The sequence below is a fragment of the Chrysochloris asiatica genome, unplaced genomic scaffold, assembly GCF_000296735.1.
Source record: "Chrysochloris asiatica unplaced genomic scaffold, ChrAsi1.0 scaffold00043, whole genome shotgun sequence".
Classification (NCBI taxonomy): Eukaryota; Metazoa; Chordata; class Mammalia; order Afrosoricida; family Chrysochloridae; genus Chrysochloris; species Chrysochloris asiatica.
Window position 1 is genome coordinate 19,633,243 of NW_006408561.1, and position 6,641 is coordinate 19,639,883.

Here is a 6,641-nt window from a genome sequence, read left to right on the forward strand (position 1 = left end):
ATGGAATACAAATTGAAATGTTTCAACAAACTGATGCAGTACTGGAAGTGCTCACTCATCTATGCCAAGAAATTCTGCTAAACATTAATTTTAAAGAATTATTGCAGCAGTTCATCAACAGGCAGCTGACAGAAATTTAGGCCAGATTCAAGAGAGGATGTTGAATGAAGGATGTCACTGCTGATGATAGATGGATCTTGGCTGAAAGCAGAGAATAGTAGAAAGATGATTACTTGTGTTCTACTGATTACACCAAGACTTTTGACTTTGTGGATCATGCAAACTATGGATACTATTATGAAGAATGGGTATTCCAGAACACTTAGTCGTGCTCATAAGGAACCTGTACATAGACAGTTGTTAGAGCCTGTACATAGACAAGAGCCAGTTGTTAAAGCAGAACAAGAGGATACAGAATGGTTTAAAAATCAGGAGAGGTGCGTGTATCAGAGTTGTATCTTTTCACCATACTTATTCAATCTGTATGCTGAACAAATAATCTTGGAAGCTGGATGTGATAGTTGGAATTTTGTGTCAACGTGACTAGGTGAGGATTTCCAGTGGTTTGGCAGTTGAGATGTAGTTATCCCCATGGTAAGCTCTAGTAGAGTTAGCTCTATGGTGATTGACTATGAGCAGGTGGAGTTAACTCTGATGATTGACTATGAACAGCAAATCAACTGAAAGGATGTCCCCCTGGGGATGTGACATGCTTCCAAAGTATTGGATACTCAGGTAAAACTTGTTGGCTTTCTGCTGGGTCTGGATCTCCAACCTCTGGTTCCTTGGACTTAAGCCAGTGGCCTGCTCTATTACCTGCTGATCCTGGGAGCCATCTGATGCCTGTCGGCTTGCTGGACCTGCCTGCCTGCAGAATTTACATCATCGACCTGGACATGGGACCCTCTCACCTCTATAATTAGAAGCAATTTTATTGATATAAACTTCTCTTTATATAGCTACATATATAAGTTTCACTGGTTTTGATTCTCTAGAGAACCCAGCCTAAGAAAATGGGTTATATAAAGAAGAACATGGCATCAGGAAGACTGATTTACAACCTGGGATATGCAGAAGACACAATCTTGCTTGCTGAAAGCAAAGAGGACCTAAAATACTTACTGGTTAAGCTCAAAGACTACTTGTTTCGTTATGGTTTGGACCTCGATGTAAAGATAACAAAGATTCTCACAATGGACCAATAATTAACATGATAAATGGAGAAAAGATTTAAACTGTCGAAAACTTCACTTTGCATCAATTACAATAAACACTCTTGGAAACAGCAGTCAAGAAATCAAATTAAGTATTTCATTAGGCAAACCTGCTACAAAAGACCTCTTTAAAGTGTTAAGGAACAAACATGTCACTTCAAGAACTAAGGTGCACCTGACCCAAGCCTTGATATTTTTACTTGCCTCTTATGCCTGTGAAAGTTGGACATGAATAATGTAGACCACAGAAGAATGGATGTATTAGAATTGTGGTTTTGGCAAAAAAATATTGAAAGTACCATGGACTATCAAAAGAAGAACAAACGAATCTGTCTTGGAAAATATACAACCAGTTAGTGGTACTATGGTGAGCCATGTGTTGCTGTGATGCTGGAAGTTACGCCATCATTGTTTTAACTACCAGCAAAGTCACCCATGATGGACAGGTTTCAAAGTAACACAGATTAAGAAGAATGGGCAGACTACTTCTGAAAGCTTAGTCACTGAAAATCTTATGAATATCATAAGGTTTGTTGTCTGGAATGTTGTCAGATATAGGGAAAATGAGCCCCTCAGGTTGGAAGTCACTCAAAATATGAATCGGGAAGAGCTGCCTTCTTAAAGTAGAGTTGACCACGATGATGTGAATAGAGCAAAGCTTTCAGGACCTTCATTTGCTAATGGAACACAACTCAAAATGAGAAGAAACAGCCGCACACATCCATTAATAATCAGAGCAAGGATCGAATAAAGTATGAATCTAGGAAAATTGGAAGTCGTCAAAAATTAAATCGAACACATAACAATCAATATCCTAGGCATTAGTAAACTGAAATGGCCTGGTATTGGCCATTTTGAATCTGACAACCAGATGATTTACAATTACAGGAATGACAAATTCAAGAGTAATGGCATCACATTAATAGTCAAAAAGATTATTTCAAGATCTATCTTGAAGTTGTTGTTGTTGTTGTTGTTGTTGTTGTTAAGTGCCTTCGAGTTGGTTCCGACCCATAGTAACCTTATATAGGGTTTCCGAGGAGCAACTGGTGAGCTTGAACTGCCAACCTTGCTTTGAAGTCTGGCATATTAACCCACAGTGCCACATTACTGTTTATGATAGGATACTATCCAAATGTCTACAACGAAGACTGGTATGGAAAAATCCTGGTGTAGCACTGTGGATTAATGCACTGGACTGCAAAGTCAATTTGAATCACAGGGATAAGAGTTCAAGCTCATCAGCCACTCATCAGAAACCTTATATAGCATTGCTATGGGTTGGAACTGACTTAACAGCTCTTAACAACAATAACAACAAGGAAGACCAGTTACTGCAACTATTATTCAAATTTGTACACAAACTACTAAAGTCAATAATGATACTGAAGAATTCTACCAACTTCTTCAGTCTGAAATTGATCAAACCTAAATCAAGATGTATTGATAATTACTGATGATTAGAACACAAAGGTAGAAAACAGAAAGGATGGGTCAGTAGTTGGAAAATATGGCCTTTGTGATAGAAATGATGCTGAAGATTGCATGATAGAATTTTGCAGGACCAATGACTTACTCATTGCAAATATCTATTTTAAACAACCTAAAAGGCAACTGTACACTTAGACTTCACCAGATAGAATGACAGTATCAAATTGACTACATCTGGGAAGAGATGGTGGAGAAAGCTCAATATCATCAGCTAAAACAAGACCAGAGGCCAACTGAGGAGCAGGCCATCAGTTGCTCATATGCAATTCAGGCTGAAGTTGAAGGAAAATTTAAACAATCCATGGGAGCCAAAATATGACCTTGAATATGTCCCACCTGAATTTAGAGATTGTCTCAAGAATAGATTAGATGCATTAGACAGTAATGACTGACGACCAGAAGAACTGTGGGGTGACATCAAGAACATAATTCAGAAAGAAAACAAAAGATCGTTAAAAAGGCAGCAAAGAAAGAAAAGACCAAAATGGATGTCAGAAGAGACTCTAACTTGCTTTCCAGTGTAGAGATGCTAAAATTAATGGAAGAAATGAAGAAGTCAAAAAGCTGAACAGAAAATTTCAAAGGGCAACTCGAGAAGATAAAGTCAAATATTATAATGAAATGTGCAAAGACCTGGAGTTAGAAAGCCAAATGGGAAGAACATGTTCAGCATTTCTCAAACTGAAAGAACTGAAGAAAAAAAAACCAAACCTCAATTTGCAATTTTGAAGGGTTCTGGTGAGGTGTAGGATAAGGACTAGGCAGATAACCAGAGGACTGGCAATTCAAACCCAGCCAGCAGCTGCTCTTCAGAAACCCTATACAGGGTTGCTATGAGTCAGAACTCAACTTGATGACACTTAGCAATCATAACATGGGTAAAATATTGAATGATGTAGGAAGTATCAAAAGAAGATGGAACAGATCACTGTACCAAAAAGAAATGACTGCTGTTCAACCCTTTAGTGAGGTAGCATTTGATCAAGAATTGATTGTTATTAAGGAAGAAGTCCAAACTGCACTGAAGGCATTGCTGGAAAGCAAGGCTTCTGGAACTGATGGAAACAAATGGAATATCTCAACAAGCTGAAGCAACAGTGCAGGTGCTCACTCATCAATGCCAAGAAATTTGGAAGACAGCTACTGGGCCAACATATTGAAAAAGATCCATATTTGTGCCCAATCCAAAGAGAGGTGATGCAATGGAATGCAGAAATTACAGAACAATATCATTAATATCACATTACTGTAAAACTTTGCTAAAAATAATTTTAAAATGAAGACAATTCAGTACATCAACAGGAAACTACCAGAAATTCAAGCCAGATTCAGATGATTCCATGAAAAAGGGAATATCATTGCTGACATCAGATGAATTTGGGGGGAAAGCAGGGAATAACGTAAAAATATTTTCTTCTGCTTTACTGACTATGCACAGGCTTTTGACTGTGTGAATCATGACAAACTATGGACAACATTGTGAAGAACGGGTATTCCAGAACACTTATTTTTGCTAACAAGGAACCTGCACATAAGCCAAGAGGCAGTTAGAACAGAACAAGAGAATACGGAATGGTTTAGAATCAGGAAAGGTATGTGCCAGGGTTGTATTCTTTTACCATTTGTATTCAGTTGCATTTATAGTAGAAGAAGAATGTGGCTTTAGGAGTGGAGACAGACTCATTAACAACCTGCAATATGCAGATGATACAACCTTGTTTATTGGAAATGAAGAGGATTTAAAATATTTGCTAATGAGGATTTAAAAATATAGCCTTAGGTATGAATTGCGTCTCAATGTAAAGAAAAGAAAAATCCTCAAAACTGGTCCAATAAATAACAATGATAGATGGAAAAACTAATGAAGTTGCAAATTATTTCATTTTGCTCAAATCAACAATCAACATACATGGAAGTAGCAACTGAGAAATGAAACAATTTATTGCATTAGGCAAATCTGCTTTACAAGACCTCTTTAAAGTGTTCAAGTGAAAAGACATCATTTTGAGGACTAATGTGCACCTGACCCAACTCATGTTATTTTTAATTGCCTATTGGTGGTGGTGGTTATGTGCCATGGAGTTGCCTCATATGCATGTAAACATTGGACAATGAATAAGGAAGACTGTAGACTAATTGATGCATGTATGCTATGGTGTTAGATGAGAGTATTGAAAGCAAGATGGACTGCCAGAAGAACAAACAAATCTAAGTTGGAAGAAATACAGCCAGAATGCTCCTTAGAATACAAGATGGCAAGACTTCATTTTTCTTACTTCTGATATGTTTTCAGAAGGGATCAGTACCTGAAGAAGTTCATTATTCTTGGTAAAGTGAAAGGTCAGTGAAACACAGGAAGACGCTCAATGAGATGGATTGGTACAGTAGCAGCTGCAAAGGGTTGAAATGTAACAATTTTTTGAGGAAGTCACAGGAACAGGTGGTGCTTTGTTTTGTTGTGTATAGAGTACTATGGGTCATCACTGACTTGATGGCACCTAGCAGTAACAACCACCACTGGTCTGTCAGTTTGTCATACTGTGATGGCTTTCATGTTGCTGGGATTTTGGAAGCTACTCCACTGGTATTTTAACTACCAGCAGTCACCCATGGTGGACAGGTTTTAACCAAGGTTCTAGACTTAAACAAAGTAGGAACAAGGAGAGACAGACAACTTTGGAATATTTAGTCACTGAAAACCTTATGAATAGCCGTAAAACACTATCATATAGTATCAAAATATTGAATATTAAAACATCATGAAGAGCACCAAAATATTGTCAGATAAAGTGCCAGAAGATGGGCCCCTTGGATTGGAAGGCACTCTAAATATGGCTGAGGAAGAGCTGTCTCCTCAAGGTAGAGTCGACCATGATAATGTGAATGGAATGAAGCCATTGGGACCTTTATTTGCTGATGGGGCATGACTCAAAATGAGGAGAAACAGATATTTAATAATTGAAATGAGGAATGTATGAAGTAAAGATCTAGGAAAATTGTAGATAATAAATAATGAAATGGAACAGTAAAACATCAATATCCTATGAATTTGTGAGCTGAAATGGACTGTTGTTGATAAGTGCTGTCAAGTTGATTCTGATCCATAGCAACCCTGTATAAGGTTTCTGAGGAGCTGTAGGTGTGGTTCATGCCAAGCTATGGATAACAAGGCAAAGAGTGAGCATTCTGGAATACTCACTTGTGCTCATGAGGAACCTGTATGTAGACCAAGAGGCCATCATTCAAACAAAACAAGGGAACACTGAATCATTTAAAATTATCAAAGGTATGTGCCAGGGTTGTATTCTTGCACCATACTTATTCAGTCTGTATGCTGAGTAAATAATTCAAGAAGCTGGATTATATGAGGAAGCTTATGGAATCAGAGTTGAGGAAGACTTATTAGCAACTGGCAACATACAAATGATACAACCTTGCTTTCTGAATGTGAAGAGGACTTAAAATATTTATTATGGGTTGAACCTCAATGTAAAGAAAACAAAAATCCTCACCACTGGATCAATAAATAACATTAAAAAAAATGGAGAAAAGATTGAATTTGTCCAAGACTTCATTTTGCTTAAATCAACCATCAACAGTCATAGAAGAAGCTGTCAAGAAATCAAATGACATATTGCATTTGGCAAATCTGCTGCATAAGATCTCTTTAAAGTGTTGAAGAGCAAAGATGTCAGTTTGAGGTAAGGTGAGCCTGACCCAAGCCATGGTATTTTCAGTAACTTCATACGCTTGTGAAAGTCGGACAATTAATAAAGAAGACCATAGTTGAATTGATAAATTGAGTTAGGGTGTAAGAGAAGAATATTAAAAGTACCATGGACTGCCAACAGCAAAAAACAAATCTGTTTTGGAAGAAGTATAGCCAGAATGCTCCTTGGAAAGCAGGATGGCCAGACTTCATCTCTCATACTTTGG